Source organism: Gopherus flavomarginatus, chromosome 18, assembly GCF_025201925.1.
Source record: "Gopherus flavomarginatus isolate rGopFla2 chromosome 18, rGopFla2.mat.asm, whole genome shotgun sequence".
Classification (NCBI taxonomy): Eukaryota; Metazoa; Chordata; order Testudines; family Testudinidae; genus Gopherus; species Gopherus flavomarginatus.
In genome coordinates, this window is record NC_066634.1 from 10,488,580 (window position 1) to 10,513,891 (window position 25,312).

At 49.5% G+C, this 25,312-nt stretch overlaps 1 protein-coding gene across 2 annotated transcripts in view; it reads left to right on the top strand.

The window, feature by feature from the left end:
• The window catches only part of LOC127036604 (zinc finger protein 560-like), a 984,895-nt gene that overhangs the window by 913,905 nt on the left and 45,678 nt on the right, over nt 1-25,312 (top strand). The window lies entirely within an intron of this gene.

Genomic DNA, 25,312 nt, shown 5'->3' on the forward strand with positions numbered 1-25,312 from the left:
TTGGTGAGGGGCACAGATACCTATGTATGTCCTGGAGGGGTCCCTGGGGGGGGCTTAGTGGTACTGTAGGAGACACAGATACCTACGTCCAGGCTATAGGCATTCTGGGGGGCTTAGGGCTTTGGGGGGGCACAGATACCTACATCCAGGCTGGAGGGGTCCCGGGGGGCTTAGGTGGTTTGTGGGGAGGGGCACAGATATGTACATCCAGGCTGGAGAGGTTCCGGAGAGGATTAGGGGTTTTTGCGGATGGCAGAGATACCTATCTCCATACTCTAGGGGTCCCGGGGGGCTTAGGGCTGGATGTGTCCCGAGGAGCTTAGGGGGTTGTGGGGTGCTCAGACACCTGTGTCCAGGCTGTAGGGAACCCTGGGGGCTTAGGGGGTTCGTGGGGGTCACAGGAGTTACGTCCAGGCTGAAGGGGTAATGGGAGTGCTTAAGGGATCGGGGCTGACACAGATACCTACGTCCAGGGTCTAGGGGAGGCAGGAGAAGTGAAGCGGCCATGGTGTGCTTTCAAGTAGGGATAATAATGATCCACTCTTACCTACCTCATGGTGGGTGGAGGATGGGGATCCATTGGAGAGTGTCACTAAGAGTAGTGCATAATATGAGGTGTCCCATCACGTTTACTCAGAGCAGATTATGACATAATAGATTAGCTGAAACAGTCTTTTTTATTTGTATTTTTTTATATTTGGAATTGTTAGAGCAGCAATGACTTAGCTCAGACTGAAGCATCTTATCTAATTTTCAAGATCTAAGTGTCTCCTCCCTTGTGTGTGATGACTACAATTTAACACACTGTGACAAACAGGAGATGCTTTTGTTTTGCAACAAAATCTTTTTGCAAAGAACTTCCATCTCACTTGTTATGATTCTGAGAAACAAACTGGTTTAGTCTGAATGGGATATTTGGACAGAAACGGTGGAATGAAATTTTCCCACCATCCCAGTTCCTGAGCTCTATCCCTGCCTCTGGGGGGATTTGTTGTCTGTTAGAACAGGAGTCTGACTGGTGGCTTCTCTTTCTGGCTCTGCCACCGCCTTGCTGTGTAGGCCCTTGGGTAGGTCACCTCCCTTCTCTGTACCTCAGGCTCCTCCCATTTGTCCAATGGGAACAGGGACAGTTCTCGAATTCTGGGCAGTTGTGAGCCTGAGTGAGAAAAGGGGTGTTGAAGCCCTCTGTGAAGAAGAAAGGGGAGTTTCACGGTGTTTTTGCACCAAGGAATTCTAAACCAAAACTGAACTAACTCTTCGAGTCCTTCTGGGGGTTCAGGAAGCTTAGTTCCCAGTTTGGGATTCTCTGAATTCCAACTACCCAGCTCCAAACCAAAACTGAACTAACTCCCTCCAGCCAACCCCTTCCTGTGTCCAGCTTCCCGGGCAAAGGTGCTCACTCTCTCAGCCCTGCCTAGCTCGAGTTACAGGCTTAGGTCCTGGCACCTCACCTAAATCACCCCCTGCTCCCCATCCCCCACACAGACAGTCCCCACTCCATCACAGTAATGCCCAGAGCATTTCCCGCATGGAACAACGAGTGACACCATGTGGCCACGCAGGGTAATGCCCAGAGCATTTCCTGCATGAGCAACAGTGACACTGTGTGGCCACTCAGGGTAATGCACAGAGCATGCACACCTACGTAGAGGCTGTAGAGATCCCTGGGGGCTTAGGGGTCAATGGAGGTACAGATAGCTACGTCCAGCTGGAGGCATTCGGGGGGCTTAAGGGGGGTTCGTAGGGTCACAGATACCTACGTCCAGGATGGTCGGGACTCTGGGGGAGTTAGGGGGGTTGTGGGGGGCATAGGTACTTGCGTCCAGGGTGTAGAGGTCCTGGTGGGGATTAAGGGCTTCCTGGAGGACACCAATATCTACGTCCGGGCTGGAGAGGTCCCTGGACGGCTTAGAGGTTGTGGTGAGCACAGTGATCCCTGGGGGGTTTAGGAACTTGGTGAGGGGCACAGATACCTATGTTTATCCTGGAGGGGTCCCTGGGGGGGCTTAGTGGTATTGTAGGGGACACAGATACCTACGTCCAGGCTATAGGCATTCTGGGGGGGCTTAGGGCTTTGGGGGGCACAGATACCTACATCGAGGCTGGAGGGGTCCCGGGGGGCTTAGGGGGGTTGTGGGGGGGCACAAGCTATGTACGTCCAGGCTGGAGAGGTTCCAGGGAGTATAAGGAATTTTTGTGAACAGCAGAGATACCTATCTCCAGGATCTAGGGGTCCCTGGGGGGCTTAGGGTTTTTTTGGGAGGCACAGATAACTATGTCCAGGTTGGAGTGGTTCCTGGGGGGTTTAGGGGGTTCCTGGGGGGCACAGATACCTAGGTCCATGCTGTAGGTGTCCCCGGGTGGATTAGGGGTTTTCTGAGGGGTACAGATACATACGTCTAGGCTGTAGGGGTCCCTGGGAGGCTTAGGGGGTTTGTGGGGGGCAGCGATACCTAAGTTCAGGCAATAGGGCTTCCAGGGGGAATTAGTGTGTTGGGGGGGCACAGATACCTAGATCCAGGCTGGAGGGTTCCCGATGGGGGGGGTCTTAGGCAGTTTGTGTTCGGCAAAGATACCTACCTCCAGGCTGGAGGGGTGTCTCGGCACTTAGGGATTGTGGGGGGGCACAGATACCTCCGTCCAGGCTGGAGGGTCCCTGGGGAGCTTAGCGGGTTCGTAGGGGGCACAGATACCTAAATCCAGGCTGGAGGGATCCAGGGGGGGCTTATGGGGTTCAGGGGGCCACAGATACTTATCTCTAGGCTGTAGTGGTCCCTGGTGGGCTTAGGAGGTTTTGGGGGGCCCCAGATACCTAAGTCCATGCTGTAGGCGTCCCTACAGGTGCTTATGGGTTCATGGGGTTGCACAGATACTTATGTCCAGGCTGGAGGGGGGCAGGGGGGGGTTGGGGTTTCATGGGGGGCACAGATACGAACCTCCAGGCTGTAGGAGTCCCAGGGGGGCTGTGGGGGTACAGATACCTACATCAAGGCTGGAGGGTCCTGGGGGTATAGAGGGTTTGTGGGGGGCACAGATACCTAGGTACAGGCTGTCGGTGTCCCGAGGAGATGAGGTCGGTTCACTGGGGGCTCAGATACATCCAGGCTGGATGTGTCCCGAGGAGCTTAGGGGGTTCGTGCGGTGCTCAGACACCTGTGTCCAGGCTGTAGGGGATCCCTGGGGGCTTAGGGGGTTCGTGGGGGTCACAGGTAGTTACGTCCAGGCTGAAGGGGTAATGGGAGTGCTTAGGGATCGGGGCTGACACAGATACCTACGTCCAGGGTCTAGGGGTCCCGAGGGGATTGGGGGTTGAGGGGGGAACAGATACCTACGTCATAGCTGGAGGTGTCTTGGGTGGTTTAGGAGGTTCGTGGAGTCACAGATACCTAAGTCCAGGCTGTAGGGGTCCTGGGGCATTCAGGGATTTCTGGGGGTCAAAGATAGCCTACGTGCAGACTAGAGGGGTCCCCAGAGTGTCTTAGGAGAATTATGGGGGTCACAGATACCTACATGCAGACTGGAGGGGTCTTGGAGCGCTTAGGAGATTTATGGGGGGGGCACAGAACCAACATACTGGCTGTAAGGTCCCTGGGGGCTTTGTGGGTTCGGGGGGCACAGATACCAATGTCCTGGCTGTAGATGTTCCTGGGGTACATAGAGGGGCTGTGGTCGCACATAACCCTACATCCAGGCTGTCGGGGTCCCGGGGCCCCTGGCCAAATTGGGTCCCCCTGGAAAAGTCTCCCTCACGGTGGCCCCAGGGCTGGAGGAGCTCCACTCCCTGATATGGCGCAGAGGCTGCAGCAGGGGCACAGAGCTTCTCTGGTGTCAGGGCCACAGCGGGGCAGGGGTAAAAGGAGTGAGACCAGAGAAGCTCTGTGCCCCTGCTGCAGCCCCCAGGTAATAGAAGGGAGTGGGAGCTCTTCCAGCCCTGAGGCCACCGTGGAGGAACATCTACAGCCAGGACATTGGTATCTGTCATACATTAGAAGCAAGAGGAAGACTAAGGACAGGGTAGGCCCACTGCTCAGTGAGGAGGGGGAAACAGTAACGGGAGACTTGGAAATGGCAGAGATGCTTAATGACTTCTTTGTTTCAGTCTTCACTGAGAAGTCTGAAGGAATGTCTAGTATAGTGAATGCTTACGGGAAGAGGGTAGGTTTAGAAGAGAAAATAAGGAAAGAGCAAGTAAAAAAATCACTTAGAAAAGTTAGATGCCTGCAAGTCACCAGGGCCTGATGAAATGCATCCTAGAATACTCAAGGAGTTAATAGAGGAGGTATCTGAGCCTCTAGCTATTATCTTTGGGAAATCATGGGAGACGGGGAGATTCCAGAAGACTGGAAGGGGGCAAATATAGTGCCCATCTATAAAAAGGGAAATAAAAACAACCCAGGAAACTACAGACCAGTTAGTTTAACTTCTGTGCCAGGGAAGATAATGGAGCAGGTAATCAAAGAAATCATCTCCAAACACTTGGAAGGTGGTAAGGTGATAGGGAATAGCCAGCATGGATTTGTAAAGAACAAATCGTGTCAAACTAATCTGATAGCGTTCTTTGATAGGATAACGAGCCTTGTGGATAAGGGAGAAGCGGTGGATGTGATATACCTAGACTTTAGTAAGGCATTTGATACGGTCTCGCATGATATTCTTATAGATAAACTAGGAAAGTACAATTTAGATGGGGCTACTATAAGGTGGGTGCATAACTGGCTGGATAACCGTACTCAGAGAGTAGTTGTTAATGGCTCCCAATCCTGCTGGAAAGGTATAACAAGTGGGGTTCCGCAGGGGTCTGTTTTGGGACCGGTTCTGTTCAATATCTTCATCAACGATTTAGATTTTGGCATAGAAAGTATGCTTATTAAGTTTGCGGATGATACCAAACTGGGAGGGATTGCAACTGCTTTGGAGGACAGGGTCAAAATTCAAATGATCTGGACAAATTGGAGAAATGGTCTGAGGTAAACAGGATGAAGTTCAATAAAGATAAATGCAAAGTGCTCCACTTAGGAAGGAACAATCAGTTTCACACATACAGAATGGGAAGAGACTGTCTAGGAAGGAGTATGGCAGAAAGAGATCTAGGGTCGTAGTGGACCACAAGCTTAATATTGAGTCAACAGTGTGATACTGTTGCAAAAAAAGCAAACGTGATTCTGGGATGCATTAACAGGTGTGTTGTAAACAAGACACGAGAAGTCATTCTTCCGCTTTACTCTGCGCTGGTTAGGCCTCAACTGGAGTATTGTGTCCAGTTCTGGGCACCACATTTCAAGAAAGATGTGGAGAAATTGGAGAGGGTCCAGAGAAGAGCAACAAGAATGATTAAAGGTCTTGAGAACATGACCTATGAAGGAAGGCTGAAGGAATTGGGTTTGTTTAGTTTGGAAAAGAGAAGACTGAGAGGGGACATGATAGCAGTTTTCAGGTATCTAAAAAGGTGTCATCAGGAGGAGGGAGAAAACTTGTTCACCTTAGCCTCCAATGATAGAACAAGAAGCAATGGGCTTAAACTGCAGCAAGGGAGATTTAGGTTGGACATTAGGAAAAAGTTCCTAACTGTCAGGGTAGTTAAACACTGGAATAGATTGCCTAGGGAAGTTGTGGAATCTCCATCTGTGGAGATATTTAAGAGTAGGTTAGATAAATGTCTATTAGGGATGGTCTAGACAGTATTTGGTCCTGCCATGAGGGCAGGGGACTGGACTCGAAGACCTCTCGAGGTCCCTTCCAGTCCTAGAGTCTATGAGTCTATGAGTAATCTGTGCCCCCCATAAACCACCTAATCCCCACGGGAACCCCTACAGCCAGGATGTTGGTATCTGTCCCCCTATAAATCTCCTAAGCCCTCTGGACCCCTTCCAGTCTGAACGTAGGTATCTGTGACCCCAGAAATCCCCGAATACCCCAGGAACCCCTACAGCCTGGACTTAGGTATCTGTGACTCCAACGAACCTCCTAAACCACCCAGGACCCCTTCAGCTAGGACGTAGGCATCTGTTCCCCCCCTCAACCCCCAATCCCCTCGGGACCCCTAGACCCTGGACGTAGGTATCTGTGTCCGCCCCGATTCCCTAAGCACCCCCATTACCCCTTTAGCCTGGACGTAGGTATCTGTACTCCCACAAACCCCCTAAACGTCCCAGCGACCCCTTCAGCCTGGAAGTCCCTATCTGTGACACCCACGAACCTCTAACCTCCCAGGGATCCCTACAGCCTGGACACAGGTGTCTGAGCACCCCACAAACCCCCTAAGCTCCTCGGGACACATCCAGCCTGGATGTATCTGAGCCCCCAGTGAACCGCCTAATCTCCTCGGGACACCGACAGCCTGTACCTAGGTATCTGTGCCCCCCACAAACCCCCTATAACCCCAGGACCCATCCAGACTAGATGTAGGTATCTGCACCCCCACAGCCTCCCTGGGACTCCTACAGCCTGGAGGTTTGTATCTGTGCCCCTCATGAAACCCCAACCCCCCCTGTCCCCTCCAGACTGGACATAAGTATCTGTGCACCCCACGAACCCATAAGCACCTGTAGGGACGCCTACAGCATTGACTTAGGTATCTAGGGCCCCCCAAAACCCCCTAAGCCCACCAGGGACCCCTATAGCCTAGAGATTAAGCATCTGTGCTCCCTGAACCCCATAAGCCCCCCCTGGACCCATCCAGTCTGGACTTAGGTATCTGTGCCCCACATGAACCCGCTAAGCCCCCCCGGGGACCCTCCAGCCTGGATGGAAGTATCTGTGCCCCCCCACAACCCCTAAGTGCCGAGAAAACCCTCCAGCCTGGAGGTAGTTATCTGTGCCCACCAGAAACCGCTTTAGCCCCCACAGGGACCACTCCAGCCTGGATGCAGATATTTCTTCCCAACACAAATTTCTTCCCAACACAAACGGCGTAAGCCCCCCCCCCCCGGGAACCCTCCAGCCTGAACCTAGGTATCTGTGCCCCGCCAACACACTAATTCCCCCTGGAAGACCTATTGCCTGGAAGTAGGTATCTCTGCCCCCCACAAACCCCCTAAGCCTCCCAGGGACCCCTACAGCCTAGACGTAGGTATCTCTGCCACCCAGAAAACCCCTAATCCACCCAGGGAACCCTACAGCATGGACCTAGATATCTGTGCCCCCCAGGAACTCCCTAAACCTCCCAGGAACCACTCCAACCTGGACATAGATATCTGTGCCTCCCAAAAAAAACCTAAGCCCCCCGGGACCCCTAGAGTATGGAGATAGGTATCTCTGCCATCCGCAAAAAACCCCTAATCCTCTCCGGAACCTCTCCAGCCTGGATGTACATATCTGTGCCCCTCTCCACAAACCACCTAAGCCCCCCGGGACCCCTCCAGCCTGGATGTAGGTATCTGTGCCCCCCCAAAGCCCTAAGCCCCCCCAGAATGCCTATAGCCTGGACGTAGGTATCTGTGTCTCCTACAGTTCCACTAAGCCCCCCCCAGGGACCCCTCCAGGACATACATAGGTATCTGTGCCCCTCACCAAGTCCCTATACCCCCAGGGATCACTGTGCTCACCACAACCCCCTAAGCGTCCAGGGACCCCTTCAGCCTGGACGTAGATATTGCTGTCCTCCAGGAAGCCTTTAATCCCCACCAGGACCTCTACAGCCTGGACGCAAGTACCTATGCCCCTCACAACCCCCCTAACTCTCCCAGGGTCCCGCCCATACTGGATGTAGATATCTGTGACCCTACGAACCCCCGTAAGCCCTCGAGGGATCTCTACAGCCCTCCACGTAGGTGCGATGCTCTGTGCATTACCCTGTGTGGCCACACGGTGTCACTCTTGCTCCATGCAGGAAATGCTCTGTGCATTACCCTGCTGGACCACACAGAGTTACTGTTGCTCCATGGCGCGAAATGCTCTGGGCATTACTGTGATGGAGTGGGGGACTGTCTGTGTGGGGGATGGGAGAGCAGCGGGTGACTATAGGTGAGGGACAGGACCTAAGCCTGTAACTTAAGCTAGGCAGCTGGGAGGGGGTCAGCACCTTTGCCCAGGAAGCTGAATAAAGGAAGGGGCTGGCTGGAGGGAGTTAGTTCAGTTTTGGTTTGGGAGCTGGGTTGTTGGAATTCAGGGAATCCCAAACTGGGAACTAAGCTTCCTGAACCCCCAGAAGGACTCGATTGAGGGGTCCTGGTTGTGCCCAAAGCCCCTGCTGTATCCTTCGTTCCTGTTGGCCAAAAAAACCTTCTGTTTTACTGGCTGGCTGAGTCACTGTGTGTGCCCAGGAAGAGGGGTGCAGGGCCAGATTCCACCACACTACGAGACACCCCCTAAGTCCCTCTGGGACCCTGCAGCCTGGACGTAGGTATCTGTGCCCCCCACCAAACTCCTGAGCCCCCCCAGACCCCTACAGCCTGGACCTAGATATCTGTGCCCCCCACGAACTCCCTAAGCCCCCCAGGGACCCCTTGAGCCTGGACGTAGGTGGAACCCTTCTGCCAGGCTGAACTGATAGCAGCAAGGACTGGGTTCAATACATAGGGGTCCCTTGCCTACAATGTAATGCAAACCAGCTCGAGCCCCCACCCAGTGACATGGGAAAATTTTACATACGCACTCCTAGGTGCCTCAAAAAAGGCAATACTTCCCCTCTCGCAAGCACAGAGTCTGAGTGTAGCAGAAAATGTTTAATAACGTGAGATAAACAACATAGCATTAAATTGGGAAAACACCTCAACTAGGCCGTGTCCTTTTCCCTGGGCTCATGAGTCCAGCAATCCCCAAATCACCCCAAGGCTCCAAAGTCCAATATCTCCAACGTTTCAAGAGTCCAGCAACCCCAAAATCACCCACAGTTGCGCAACCCCAGAGTTCAAGAGTCTATCTGCAGGGTTTTTCCCCCTGCCAGCCTGGGTAGAAAGGGGCACCTTATGTGGTCCACTGCTGACTGCTCTGCCTCTCCATGGGATTCTGCTTTTGCCTTCCCCACAAACTGCTCAGCTCGGTCCACCAGCTGCTCTGCCAGCCGACCTGTGTTCTGCTCCAGCTGTTCCCCAAAACTGCTAGACTCACCTCACTCCGTGGGCCACTCCCACAAACTGCTCCTGTCTGCCAACTACTGTGTTCTGCAATACAGTTTCAGAGTCCCCCACAAGCTAACATCTTTTCAGTGATTTCAGCTCAAGAACCTAGAAATTCAACTTTTAAGAGAATAAAAAATCAACACTGCTATTCAACTGTTAAAAGAAAAAAAGTGCAATTGGTGACTCTAGTTCACCCAAGGAGCCCACTCCCTTGTCTAGTGAGTGCCACTCAACTGATGGTGAGAATCCCTGTCTCAAAGCTGTTTCACAGTTCCTCATCCACACAATCAGGGTGACAACACTCCACATCTCACACCCCAACAACAAAAAAACTGGGGATACCATAGCTGCCAAAGTAACCATCCCAGGCTGCCGTGGCCGTGTCACGCACGGTGAGTGTGTCTATGCAAACATGATCAGACCCTGAAAATCCTTTTCCACACTTGCCATAATTCACCACCAGATGTGAGGGTAGAGTTCATCCTGCTTCTGCTTACATAGGTATCTGTGCCCCCCACAACCCCCTAATCCCACCAGAACCCATCTAGCCTGGATAATGGTATCTGTGCTCTCCACAAACCTCTAAGCCCCCCAGGGAACCCACAAGCCCAGATGTAGGCATCTGTATGCCCCACACACCCCTTAATACCACACAGGAACCTTCCAGACTGTAGCTAGGTATCTGTGACCCCTAGAGCCCCACAAAGTCCCTCGGGACCCCTACAGCATGGATGTTTGTATCTGTGACCGACAAAAACCGCCTAAGCTACCCAGGGCCACCTACCATCAGGATGTAGGTATCTGTTCCCCCCTCAAACACACCTAATCCCCCCGGAACCCCTCCAGCCTAGATGTAGGTATCTCTGACCCCACGAATCGCTAAGACATGACAGGACCCCTCCAGCATCGACATAGGTATCTGTGCCCACACAACCCTCCTAAGACCCCCAAAAACCCCTCCAGCCTAGACGCAGGTATCTGTGCCCAGCATGAACCCCCTAAGGTCCCTAGGACCCCTCTTGCCTGGATGAATGTATCTGTGCCCCTTACAAACCCCTAAGCCCCCCCCAGGATCCCTATAGACCGGACGTAGATATCTGTGCACCCTCACGAAACCCACTGATCCTCCCAGCGACCCCTACAGCATGGAAGTAGGTATCTGTACCCCAAAATTCCCCAAAGCAACCCCAGGACCCTACAGCCTCGATATAGGTATCTGTGCCCCCTGCACAACTCCCTAATATCCCCCAGAACTCCTCCAGCCTGGACGTAGATATTTGTGACTTCCAGGAACCCCCCAAAGCCCTCCCCAGGACTTCTCCAGTCCCTACATAGGTATCTCTGCCCCCCACCAGCCTTCTAAGACCCATAGGGCCCCCACCAGCCTGGTTATAGCTATGCGTACGCCACACAAACCCCCTAAGCTCCCCAGGGCCCCCCTCCAACCGGTACGTAGGTATCTGCGCAACCACAAACCCTTAAGTCCCCCAGGGACCCCTCCAGACCATATGTAGGTTTCTGTGACCCTTACCAACTCCTTAAACCCCCAGGGACCACTACAGCATGGACGTATGTATCTATGCTCACCACAAACCCTCCTAAGCCATCCAGGGACCTCTCCAGCCCTGACGTAGATATTTGTGCCCTCATGAAGCCCCTAATGCCCACCAGAATGTCTCCAGCCTGGACGTAGCTATCTGTGCCCCCCATGACCCCTAAGTCCCCCAGGGATCTCTACAGCCTCTACATAGGCGTGATGCTCTGTGCATTACCCTGCATGGCCACATGTTGTCACTGTTCCTCTATGAGAGAAATGCTCTGTGCATTACCCTGCGTGGCACATGGAATCACTGTTGCTCCATCCAGGAAATGCTCTGTGCATTTACCCTGCTGTGGCCACATGTGTCACTGTTGCTCCATGCAGGAAATGCTCTGGCATTACCCTGTGTGGCCACACAGTGTCACTGTTTGCTCCATTTGGGCCCCCCCCCCAACGGAAATGCTCTGGGCATTACGGTGATGGAGTGGGGACTGTCTGTGTGGGGGATGGGAGAGCAGCGGGTGACTTTAGGTGATGTACAGGACCTAAGCCTGGTAACTTAAGCTAGGCAGCTGGGAGGGGGTCAGCACCTTTGCCCAGTGAAGCTGAATAAAGGAAGGGGCTGGCTGGAGGGAGTTAGTTCAGTTTTTGGTTTGGAGCTGGGTTGTTGGAATTCAGGGAATCCCAAACGGGAACTAAGCTTCTGAACCCCCAGAAGGACTCGATTGAGGGTTCTGGTTGTGCCCAAAAGCCCTGCTGTATCCTTCATTCCTGTTGGCCAAAAAAACCTTCTGTTTTACTGGCTGGCTGAGTCACTGTGTGTCCCAGGAAGAGGGGTGCAGGGCCAGATTCCACCACACTACGTGACACCCCCTAAGTCCCTCTGGTACCCCTGCAGCCTGGACGTATGTATCTATGCTCACCACAACCCCCTAAGCCATCCAGGGACCTCTCAGCCCTGACGTAGATATTTGTGCCCCTCATGAAGCCCCTAATGCCCACCAGAATGTCTCCAGCCTGGACGTAGCTATCTGTGCCCCCCACGACCCCTAAGCCCCCCAGGGATCTCTACAGCCTCTACATAGGAGTGATGCTCTGTGCATTACCCTGCATGGCCACATGTTGTCACTGTTCCTCTATGAGAGAAATGCTATGTGCATTACTCTGCGTGGCCACATGGAATCACTGTTGCTCCATCCAGGAAATGCTCTGTGCATTTCCCTGCATGGCCACATGGTGTCACTGTTGCTCCATGCAGGAAATGCTCTGTCCATTAGCTGGTGTGGTCACAAGGAGTCAATGTTGCTCCATGCGGGAAATGCTCTGTGCATTACCCTGCCTGGCCACACGGTGTCACAGTTGCTCCATATGGGAAATGTTCTGTGCGTTACCGTCGTGGCCACATGGTGTCACTGTGGCTCCATGCGGGAAATGCTCTGTGCATTACTGTGATGGAGTAGGGACTGTCTGTGTGGGGGATGGGAGAGCAGGGGGTGACTTTAGGACCGGACACGTGCTCAGCCTGTAACCTGAGCTAGGCGCGGGGAGGGGTCAGCACCTTTGCCCGGGAAGCTGGACACAGCAAATGGCCAGCTGGAGGGAGTTGGGTTAGTTCAGCTTCGCTTTTGGTCTGGGTGGTTGGAATTCAGGGATTCCCAAACTGGGAACTAAGTTTCCTGAACCCCTAGAAGGACTTGATTGTGGGGGTCCTGCTTGTGCCTCCAAGCTCTGCTGTATCCTTCGCTCCTGTTGTCCAATAAAACCTTCTGTTTTACTGGCTGGCTGAGAGTCACTGTGAGTCCCAGGAAGAGGGGTGCAGGACCGGACTCCCCCACACTCCGTGACAGACCCTAAGCCCCTCCGAGACCCCTGCAGCCTGGACGTAGGTATCTGTGCCTCCCACCAAACACCTAAGACACTCAGAGATCCCTCCAGCCTGAACTTAGGTATCTGTGCCCCCCACAAACCCCCTAAGCCCCCGAGGGACCTATACAGCCAGAACATTGGTATCTGTTCCCCATATAGACTCCATAAGCCCCTTGCGACACTCCAGTGTGCACGTAGGTATATGTGCCCCTCAGAAACCCTCTAAGCCCCCAGGAACCCCTACAGCCTGGACATAGGTATTTGCACTCCCACAACCCCCCTAACCCCCCCCTCCCGGGACATCTACAATCTGGACGTAGATATCTGTGCCCCTCACGAAACCTCTAACCCCCCCTGGGAACGATACAGCCTGGACATACGTATCTGTGCCCACTCGAACCCCTAAAACCCACTGGTACCCCTACAGCCTGGACATCATAGGTGTCTTTGGCCCCCACAAATCCCCTAAGACTCCCAGGATGCCTCCAGCCTGGACGTAGGTATCTTTGCCCCCCACTAACCCCCTAAGCCCCCTGGTAACCCTACAGCCTGGATGTAGGAATATGTGCCCCCCACGAACCCTCTAAGCCCCCCATGGGACCCTAGAGCATGGAGATTGGTATCTGTGTCCCCCCCAAACTCTCTAAGCCCCCCAGGGACCGCTATGGCCTGGACATAGGTATCTGTGCACCCCAAGGCCCCTAAGATCCCCCGGACCTCTGCAGCCTGGCTGTAGGTGTGACGGTGCTGCCCAGTGGGAGCCAGCTCAGCTCACTCAATCAGAGTGAATTGCAAACAAAACAGGGCAGACAAATCCCAAACGCTGCTGGTTATTTCAATACTTAGATTTACCAAGCCAGCACAAAACAGCTTCTGTAGTACCTCACTGGTTACTTAGAAGTTTAAACCACGCAGTTCCCTTAAAGTACCCAGCCTCAGGCCTCCGTCCAGACACACCTGTTAGATATGATGATGATTCCTGAAAATCTTACTTCATCATATAAAAGAAAAGATTCTTCCGATCCCAAAGGATCAGCCACATAACCAGGTTCAATTATAACTTAGATTTTACCTAAAATACATGCTATAGCCAATTCTTATTAACTAAGCTAAAATTTATTAGAAAAGAAAAGAGAGAGAGTGAGTGTTGGTTAAAAGATTCATAGACATATAGACTTGAATTCAATTTTGAGGTTCAGATACAAAGTAGAGATGAGCTTGTAGTTGCCAAAAGTCCTTTTAGAAATAGTCCATAGGTTATAATCCAATGTCCATATTCAGGGTGGCTCCAGTCAATGACTGGGGATCTCAATCCTTGTGGCTTAAGGTTTCCCCCTCTTGAAACCCAAAGCAGATCTGAGATGAAGAAGGATCGTGTCCCAGGTTCTTAAACATTTCCAGCAGCCTTTCAGCCTGAGAAAACAATAGGCTTAACTCTTCTTCCAAACATCCTGGCAATTAGTACATCCATCAAACAGTTCAGATACAGATTACCACAACCTTCAAAGAGACACAGACAATAATACTATTTCACTCAAGTATCATCATAAATGTTAATATTCTTTTTTTTGCTCTTTGAATTAAAACTATAGCAATAGACAAGACTTGTTTGCTGACATCACAAGACCTGAGCAAACACCTCCCCTTCTACCTCTAACACTGCAGACTTGCATTTCAAAGCTCTGTTCATTTACATATCTTGTTAACCAGTTTTTAAGGTTCACCCACGGGTCAGGTCAGTCGGTGAGGTGAGTTAATTAACTCTTTCTGGCCCTGTCACCTTTCAATGAGATATTAGATTATACTTATGTCAGGGACTCTAACCCAGACGGCAAAGTTCGTTGTCTGACCGCGAGAGAGACAGGCAACACCAGCAAGGTCCGATCAAAAGCTCTTTATTGACAAGTGCACGCATCAATAGAGAGCAGCTCGTCTCCAGAGAGAACCAGCCTGCTCTTTACATCTTAGTATAAGCCTATGTAGACAGTTCCGTCGCGTCATAAATTATTCACTGGAGCAACCCACCCCCTTCTTCTAACAACTAGAAACTAGACACCTTTAGTATACATGCATGCCTAAAGTTAGAAATGTAGGGGAGTTAAAAACAAACAAAGAACAAAACCAGGGAGCGAAAACAAGGAGGCTGGGAAACTAGGACTCTTATCAGTTCTTCGAAGGAGCTGCCCGAACACAGCACATCTGGTACTATGCCAGGAATGCAGCTTCTCTCTTATCTCACTTTTTCCCAGCGCTTGTGAGACATGCTGCTGCTTCTCAGTGTTTTCCACTCAGGGATTACCCACAAACCTCTGTTAGCCTGACTTTGGTCAGGTTGGCATACCTGGTTTTGTCTGCTATATCTTTATTCAGGCCTAACAATCCCCCCTTTGTCCCTAGAGGACCAATAATGGGACTCTTGGGACACATATCCATTTAAACAATTGTACGGGGGAGGCTAGTAAACCAGACCCAAGGTCTGAGTGGAGGTCCTTAAAACTAAAAGTGTGATCAAGAGATATAGCATGGAAAACAACAGCAACATTCTTAATAGCTTGTAAATCTTTGTCAATTAAGCCAGAGTGATTAACAGCAAAGCAACATTTTTTCCCAATGCGAGCACAAGCCCCTCTCTAATTCAGCATTCATGGCATTAGCACACGTCTATTTTGCAAAGTTACTTCTGCTACTTCATCAGTCTTTCGTTGTCCAACTTTTGGGAAAGCGTCTATTAATGCATTAGCGGTTTTTTTTTCAAGCTCTGCAGAAATATTTACAACTGCTCTCTTGAGCTTAGCCACCACAATCCAGGAATGAGTGCACGGACAAAAGAGTGGAATCTGGTTTGTCTGACAACTAAGGGATTGGGCCACTGACTATAAATCAGTTAGGTATACCAAGTGGTCTAATTTCCCAGATGTTTCGGTGGAATAATCCAGTCCCATGTGCATCCTCCCCATGGACCCGTCAGGATTCGGTATGTGGAAGCCACACCCCCCAGTCCAAATGCTTGGAAGGAGCACTGTAAATGTTTACACTTCCACCCAGAAAGTCTGTAGTATATCTCCATGACCACAGATCAGATGGTACTCCTGATGTGTCTGTAAGGGCAGTGGGCCAAGTCTGGTACTCAAGATCACTCCAAATGGCCATCAGCTGGTCATTCAGGAAATTCTGAATCTCCAAACATACTAGATCCCACTGCAATGCCTTCCCAGCCTCAGTGATATTTAATACCATCTTTCCTTGGTGTAGTACTATATTACATTTGTTATTTAACTATTTTCAGGTACTTTTAAAAGGCATTGACATTAATAGCATAGGAGGGGGTTACATTATTAGTCACTGAATGGTTTCAATACAGGTAAAATTTCCAGTGGCAGAACAAACTCTTCGGGTACTTGTTATTAAAATCCAATTAGAGAGAGCAATACATGCTGAAGAATTTATCCACAACACAGGGCACAGCCTGTAGAATAAACCCCAAAATCCAATCAATACCACATTCCCAAGCATGGGTCCCACAAATTTTTTCTGCCAGTGTACAATTCTTTGTTTTCTTCACCGGGGTCAGTTCTTAATGCCCTTTCTAGTCAGGAATTCCTGGACTTTAGCAATTTCAGTGGAGTGAGTGTTCCTTCTTCTTCCCAAAACAGTCTTGGTGCAGCATCATATAGGGGAGAGGTTACTAGCACATCACCCTGTAATGGTTTTGCTTTTTCTAGAAAAATTCAAAGGCACAGTAATCTGTCAGTGGATAAGGGAGAGGCTACTAGCACTTCACCTTGTACTTTTTCCCTACTGTCCAGAAGGCACAGTGGAGCTAGAAGGTGAAATAGGCTAATCATCAGTAGGAGAATTCTCCCAATGTGGAGGGGTCTTTTTGCAGTGAGAATCTTGGGTCCAAGCAGTCAGTCTTTGGTACTTCACAGCGGTGTTGGTAGTCATCAGGACTTAAGGGCCTTTCCAGCATGGAGCCAAGGCAGTCTTTCGTTGGTGGACCTTTACATCAATCCCGTCTCCTGGTTCCAAGGAGTGGCAGGGCTGCTAGGGTCTTTGGGTAGCGCTTCCTTACCTGTGAGAAAAAAAAACTTAACACATTTCATTAGTGCCTGGCAGTGTTTTTCAGATCTCATAGCTGCATGGGCAAATTCAAGCCCTCCTTTTCCTGGTTGTTAACCAAGTCTTAACTGTGAGCAGTGTCCTTGAATGGAGTCAGTGTCTTATCTATAGCCTGAGCTTGCTATTTTATTTATTTTATTTTTTCAGTTAATTCATTCTGTTCTTTGTGCTTCTTCCTTCTTGGCTTCTTTTAACCTGCAAAGGAAACTTTCACTTTTACTTATACACCTTTTTCCCAACAATGAACACCTACACATTGTCATTATACAGTACATTAGTCTTATTATTTAATATATGCCACACACACCCTTTTACTAAAATAACCTTATTACAGAGCTTTCGAGCAACAAGCCAGGACAAGCACACCCACTTTGAGGAGTTCACTCAATACAACCTCTAGTCCAATAGCCTTCCACCATCCCCAGCCCTCTGGCTAGAAATCTGAGGTAGCCAGAAAGATCCCATGTACAATATGGGGAGTGGGTTAACTTTTCATGTCCTTGCTTTCAAAGACTGTTGGTATGCAAATTTTAACAACAATTTTTGCAATTAACAATTTGACCAATAAAGTTTCTTTTCCTTACTTAAGGAAATGCATTAGACTTTAGTATATCACATTCTCCTGATTTATCTAAACACTTTGTATTCCAAGTTGAACAAAACAAGTATCTGCATTTTAATTTAACCTTTTTGTTTGATTTTAAACTAGATTATTTTATAAAAATATTAAACACAAAAATTCCGGCCACAAGACAAACACCACAAGACAGAACATAGAACACAAAACATAATTTCTATTGTGCCAGTAAATGCATGGTACGTTGAATGCTGTTTAGCTGGCATCAGTTTTCTCTGATTATCTGAAAGACAAAAAAAACAGAGGTCTACCCCTTCTGGCAGACAATCATTGCTTAAAATAGACAAATACCCTTGTTGATTTCAGGAAAAACAGAGGAATTATCCCATATTTTATGTGTTTCATAGGCAGCCCAGGTTTCAGTGGCTCCTACCTTATCAGTTAGATAATTTGCATGAATACAGATGCTTTCTGGCTTGCTTTTACTTTTAACTCTTGCTTTCAAACACTGAAAGAAAACATCACTACTTATAGTGCCCTTACAGCCTAATAAAATTTCAATTACATAGCACTATATACATTCTTCAGCTAATTTAACTAAATTCTAAATGATTGCAATTAACAATTTCTTTGCCTCAATTTATTTACAAACATTTCAAAGACACCAAGAACTTTCCTCTTTAGCATTTTTACAAAGTTCAACTGCTGTTTCCTCCAGCAACTACAGAGTTAACTTCTCACTCTCCCTTAAATCACTTGCTTGTCTCCCAACAGCCACTTTTATCAACTCAAATCACCATTCCAAGTAAGTTCTGGTATTTGAAATCCCCATGCTTACACTTACTGACTCCTTCCTTCCACTACACCCTTAAAGTTTTCCAACCTGTTTCCAATCTCTCTGTCTGTTGCCTGCCCGCCTGGGCCCGATCCTGCTTTTCTCACTGAACCGTCCCTTCCATAGGCACCAACTTCTTCCACTACCAGTTTAGCTAGGAGGGTGGGCTTCTCAACTAGCCCCCCACCCCTCCTGGTCTCTTCCCTTAAACATTCTTACTCACAAGACTACCCGAGTCCTCCTTCATGAGGCTTGCCACCTAGACGAAGACACATGGCCCATTGGGCAAAGGCCATTTACTTAACATATAATTTGAAGGACTACTCTTAGAGGGTTTACCCAGAGACTCATTCATCTGTTTGACACTTAAACAGAAAAGAGAATTACACAGAGAGCAGAGGGAATTACAGTCTAAGCCAGACTTTCCCACTTCTATACACTGACCGCTACAGGGGACAGGACAGAAGGATCTCAATTTAACCTCAGAGCTGTCTCGCACACATGGCTTCCACTCCGAGGAATTACGAACAAGAGGTTCAGTTCCACCCACACTCCTAACACCCAAATGAACAGAGAAAAAAAAACAACAACAGTAACTGGTTAAATAGAACAGAACCAGAACCAGATAGTGTTTCCTTATCCTATTAGGACTCACTTTTACTCATGCAGTTCTCAGCATATAACACCAACAGTACCAAGCAAAGCAAACACAAAATAACAAGGGTAAAACAAATAGATGGTGTAAATTCTGCAGGGCTCCCCCCTTCTTAATTGCTCACCAAACTGTGACAAATTTCTGTTACCAATCTATCCCTCATGTCAGATGATCAGGCTGACACTACAGGATCGTTGGGGGAGATAAAGAAAACACACCATATAACTGAATTTTAAAGCTTCATTAATAAAATAATAAAACAACAACGGAGAGTGTTGGGAACGCTCCCACATCACTCAGGAAAATATTAATGCCCCAAGCCCGAAGCTCCTTTCATACTTACACACGTACGTCCAGACTGGCCACTTCTGTGTATAATGTTCAGAGGAGGGGGGAGAGGTGGAAGGGAGATTATCCTGTATACAGCTTGTCCAGAATTTCCAACATGCTTCTGCTCTTGGGAGGGCTGTTCTTTTACACCCTGGAATCTCCTGCGGCGTCTCTTTCAGAGATTCCAGTCCAGGTCGGCTGCCTGTGGCTTCTTTGGTGTCACCAAGCCACACCGACTCCAGGGTCACAAAGGCACACTGTTGGATCTTACTGGACAGTTAAGCTTTGCAAATGTAATTTCAGTTCTGTAACTTGTATTTCCTTTGCTTCGCCTCTGTCTATATTTTTCCTTCACAGCCAGCTGGGGCCGAAAGCAGCCCCTCCCTGCACCAAGCACAGTCCGCGCCGATTCCTGACCCTGAACGCAGAGCACCCCCCTCCTTCCATCCCGGGGCCAAGATGATTTTTAAATTAACCCGTTCCTTATGTCTTTTTCTTTCTTTTTCTCTTTCCCATTAAACATTCTAGTAGCAATGCTAACTACTTCAGACAAACTTTTCCCTTGCGTACCATCTGGATGCTTTCTAAACCTTTTTGCAATATCCTTTGCACATTGTGACATGAAAACCATTTTAACCATCTCCTTTCCATGATCAGTTTCAGGATTTAAATTCCCATGCTTTTTTAACTTCACAAATCAGTCGAGCACAAAAGTCAGAGAGGTGCTTATCTGGATGCTGGACAACAAGCAGTCACCTTGCTCCAATTTGGAGTAGCCTCCCCTGCATCTCTAATACCATTCAAAACAGCTTTAAAAATCCATCCAACTTTGTCTTTTGAGCTGGATTATTGGGATTCCAGTTAGGGTCAGTAATTAGCCAAGGTGCATTCAAATGAGCTGCAGATTTTTCTTTTACTTTTTGTCTTTCATCTTCTGTCATGAGAGTATCTAATAACTGATTTACATTTGCCCAAGTGGGCACATGAGTGAAAAAAGATTATGCAGAACATTCTTTCCACTGCCTCAGGAATTGCTCATAAGTGAGGCATAGTGCACTAGCCAGTTAAACAAATTTGAAGTTGCAAACAGGGTATGGGTAAAACCATCTCATGTTCCCCAGCAACCAGTAGAACCAGATAAGTTCTCAATGAGGCTTGTAATATCAGAGGTGTCTCAGAAACATTCTCTCTCATGGAGTTAAGTAACCTAGTGGGGGTCCACAAGGGCAAGGACAAGGGCTGCTGTAATATTGGGGGTGTTTGAAAAGCAGTCCCTGACCAAGTTTGCAAAAGGCTGGCTGGAGGCTGCACAGAGGGGGTGAGGCTGCCTGATTCCTCTGAAGATGAGGGAACATCACTCTGAGCTCCCCCTTGATTCTCCTCTGTCCCTGAACTGTCCCTAACCTGCTTTTGAATCCTTGCACTCCATCAGACGGGGAAGAACAGGAACAAAATTGTCCTCCTCCGGTGCGGCTCTGGTGCATAGGGTGGGTGATTTTTTACAAGAGCTCTCCATACAAACAGCTTCAAAAGCTACCCATCCCTCCATGGGTTTATAAATTATACCATACAAACAAGTAATCCATTTGTCTCGGCCTAAGATCAACCAAAAATATCCCTTAAGGAGTTCCTCCTATCTGTGGAAAAGGTTTCACCCACCGGCCAGTCTCTAGTTGGGGACAAATGAAAGGTAAATGGATGGCCATTGGATCCAACACAGATTTCTCATCTTAAATTAACTAGATCAGCTGTCTCAGAAATCTCTTTCCAATCTCTAAGTATCAGAGACAACGGGGCATCCCCCGGGCACTTACTGCCAACTTGTCTCATTTTAATGAAGGGACTCTAACCCCTCCCTCCCCGGGTCGAGGTAAAGGGACTCTAACCCCCACCTCCCCGCGTCGAGCGCTCACTTACCTCTCCAGGGACTTGAACACCTGGACTGAGACTCAAACCCAGGCTGGGACTCTAACCCAGACAACTTGGATCCTGTGCAAACCTGGACTGGGACTCTAACCCAGACCTGGACTGGGACTCTAACCCAGACCTAAGTAGTCAGGACCCTACTCAACCTGGACCCTACTCAATGGGTAGGTGGACGTTGCTGGATTTCTACGAGTTTCAGCTGGTTCACAGAACACGCCTTATCGCCAACGCAGAGATCAGATCACCAGGCAAGTCTCCTCTAACTGGAGGATGCGCGCTGCTTTGCCTCAGGGTCCGATCCCCGCCGGAGAGTCAGACGGGTCCCGGCGGAGTCGCAAAGATGTCAGGGACTCTAACCCAGACGGCAAAGTTCGTTGTCTGACCGCGAGAGAGACAGGCAACACCAACAAGGTTCCGATCAAAAGCTGTTATTGACAAGTGCACGCATCAATAGAGAGCAGCTCGTCTCCAGAGAGAACCAGCCTGCTCTTTACATCTTAGTATAAGCCTATATAGACAGTTCCGTCGCGTCAGAAATTATTCACTGGAGCAACCCACCCCCTTCTTCTAACAACTAGAAACTAGACACCTTTAGTATACATGCATGCCTAAAGTTAGAAATGTAGGGGAGTTAAAAAACAAACAAAGAACAAAACCAGGGAGCGAAAACTAGGACTCTTATCAGTTCTTCGAAGGAGCTGCCCGAACACAGCACATGTGGTACTATGCCAGGAATGCAGCTTCTCTCTTATCTCACTTTTTCCCAGCGCTTGTGAGAACATGCTGCTGCTTCTCAGTGTTTTCCACTCAGGGATTACCACAAACCTCTGTTAGCCTGACTTTGGTCAGGTTGGCATACCTGGTTTTGTCTGCTATATCTTTATTCAGAGCCTAACAATTATAATGTCACAGTACTCGGTGAATTGACTGCTGCAGCTCCCCGTAGACTCTGCCTGCGCCTCTCACCGAGCTGGAGTACAGCAGGCGAGGGGAGAGCACTCAATGTATTGCATCTACACTAGACGCGATATATCAACCCCCGCTGGATCGATCGCTGCCCCACCGATTCGGCAGGTGGTATAGACATACCCCGAGTATCTGGTGATCAGAGCTGGACCCCCGAGGGGGACACATTGAAGGAACTCAGGGGTTAAGGTGCCTCTATTGTCAACTGTCAGGGCTGCTGTGGCTCAGAGGAGGGTGCTTGACTGCCTGGCAGGCTTAGGCGCCGCAAGCCTTGGAGGTGGGAGAAGTGAAGCGGCCACGGCGTGCTCGGGGTGCTCGTGCTCGGAGCAGGGGTGAGCTCGGGTGAGGGGGGTGCCGCAGGGCAGAGCAGGAGAGTTGCCACAAGAGGGGAGCCTCAGGGTGGAGGGGGGGAGCTGCCACGGGGGGGGGGGCCCTCGGGCCGGGGGGGGGGGGGGGGAGGGTGCAAGGTGGAAGTTTCGCCTAGGGCATGAAACTTCCCTTGCACCGGCCCTGCCCGCAGCCAGCCCTGCACCCCCTGCCCTGCCCTGCCGGCAGTCAGCCTCTGTCTCCAGCCAGCCCTGCACCTTCTGCTTTGCCTGCACCAGCCGCATCCTCCCTGCCCTGTCTCCAGCCAACCCCTGATGCACCCCCCTGCCTGAAGCCAGCCAGCCACGCAGCCCTTGCCCTGCCTGAAGCCAGACCCTACCTCCAGCCAACCCCACATCCACTGGTGCCCTGCACTTCCCAGGGCAGTAACCCTGCACATCTGCTTCAATGAGGGGGGCAGGGAGCAGCTGGGACCCACACATGTGCACACCCTAGGGTGACCAGACAGCAAGTGTGAAAAATCGGGACGGCGTGGGGGGTAATAGGATCCTAGATAAGACCCCAAAATTCGGACTGTCCCTATAAAATTGGGACATCTGGTCACCACAGCACACCCCCAGGACTCCTGAGTTCCATTGCTGGGTTTCCTATTGGTTCCTCTGCTGGTTGTTTTCCTTTTTCTGGGGACTTTGGGCAAGTTGCTCCCCACTCTCGGGCTCTGTCCCCAGCAGTCAAATGGGGATTTCATACCTTCCCGCTATTGGAAAGTGCTGGGAGAATCCCCCAGCAAAAGCTGCTCTGACAGTGCTAAGCAGCATCTGACCATTCAAGGTCGGAGCTCACTGCCCAGGAGGAGTGCTTGGCTCTGGGGTTTCACTTCAGCCCAGTGTAGAGAGAGAGCCCTAACCATGGAGTTTGGCTCAAGAAGACCAAGTCTCCAATTTGTTAAGGGTGTTTTGAATTTCAATCCTGTGCTCCAAAGTGCTTGGTGTCAGTTGTAAACTTTAGGAGCATGCTCTCCACTCCATTTTCCAAATCATTCATGAAAATATAGAATAGTACCTGACACCGGACTGATCCCTGCCAGACCCACTAGGTTCACCCTCCCCGTTGGGCAGCTAAACATGGAGAAGGGCTCCTGGAGTCTTGGCTTTCAACCAGCTCTGCACCCACATTACACTGATTGCAGCTGGACTACATTTCCCTCGTTTGCTTCTGAGAATGTCCTATGGGACTGTGTCAAAAGCCTTAGTAACACCAAGCTAGATCCCATCTATTGTTTACTCACCTCTACCAGGCCCAGAACCCTGCCAAAGAAGGAAAGAGGATTGGTTTGGAATGATTTGTTCTTGACAATTCCACGCTCACTAGTCATAAGAACCAAATCATCCTGTAGGTGCTGCTGACAAACTGAGTGTTTAAGAATGTATTGCAGGATCTCTCCAGCTATGGCAGTCAGGCTAGCTAGTCTGTAAGTCCCAGAGGTCTTTTTGTTCCCCTTTGAAAGATAGGTCCTGTCTTGTTCATGGATGGGAAGATGTTCTTTTTCAGGGGTCTCAGACGAGAACTGGGGCACAACACCTGGTTTGTTAAGGCCACAAAAACGGAGGCAGGAACCTCTTCTCTGCTGCTGGCAAAGAACCACAGGTACCTAAAAGATAGGGACTCACATCTTTGAATGGGCTTTAAAAAGGCAGTGGTTAATAAGTTTGGCCCCGACCATTTCTTGTTTCCACAGACTAGACATTTTAGCAAACTTTAGAATTCCTTGGTGCTAAACACTGTGAAACTCCCCTTTCTCCTTCACAGAGGGCTTTAATACCCCTTATCTCACTTGGGCTCTAAACTGCCCATAGTTCGAGAACTGTTCCTGTTCCGATTGGACAGATGGGAGAAGGGAAGTGACCTACCCAAGGCCTACACAACAAGGCGATGGCAGAGCCAGAAAGAGAAGCAACCAGTTCTGACTCCTGTTCTAACAGATGAAAACACCCCAGAGCCCAGGAATCGAGATGGTGGGAAAATTTCATTCAAACCGTTTCTGTCCGAAAATCCCATTTAGACTAAACCAGTTTGTTTCTCAAAATCATAACAAGTGGGATGAAAGATCTTTGCAAAAATATTTTGTTGCAAAACAAAAGCATCTCCTCTTTGTCAGAGTGTGTTAAATTGTCTCCTCGCACACAAAGAGGAGACACTTACATCTCAACCATTAGATAAGATGCTTCAATCTGAGCTAAGTCGTTGCTACTATTAACAATTTCAAAATAAAAAAATACAAATAAAATAGACTATTTCAGCTAATCTATTATGTCATAATCTGGGAAACTTCATATTATGCACTACTTCTAGTGACACTCCCAAATGGATCCGCATCCTTCACCCACCATGAGGTAGGTAAGAGCGGATCATTATTATCCCTACTTGAAAGAGGGAGAAGCTCAGGCTGAGAAAGGAGAATTGACTTGTCTTAGGTCACACAGCCCGTCAGAGGCAGTGTTGGGAATAGGACCGAAGAGCCCTGATTTTCAAACAAACCATCGGATCTTGAATTTCAGACATTGAATGACCTGAATACTGTGCTCTCAGATGAGCTCCAGACCAACAACAGTGACAGTAATTATTCAGCAAGTATTTGAGGAGAACTGCAATGTTAGAGGGAATCATCAACTGCTCAGAGACAATTAATGCAGAGAAGCAGCAAAATTAATCAAAGATAGAACTGGTTCTGACTTATTTACTTGATCTTAAAAGAGAACAACAAGGACCTGAGTCTCCTCCCTGTCAATATCCCCCTGCTCAACCAATCAGGGTAGAGACGGAGGACGGGAGGCTGAGGGTTCTCACCAGAGAGCCCAAAGGATGGCCCAGGTCACCGGTGGGGATCACTGCCCGAGCACTATTTCAGTCCCACATTTTTGGGTGGACCTTCCATAGTGGGAGCTGCAGAGGACTTCCCTGCAACACACACACACACACCTCCGTCCTGTTGTTGGGAAGGGAACAGGAGAAAGGACAAAAGAAGCAAGAGAAGAAGAGGAGGGAGGGATGGAGGAAGAGGTGAAACAAAAAGGACAAACCCTAATGTCCCCAGCGATTCTAAGGGACAAAA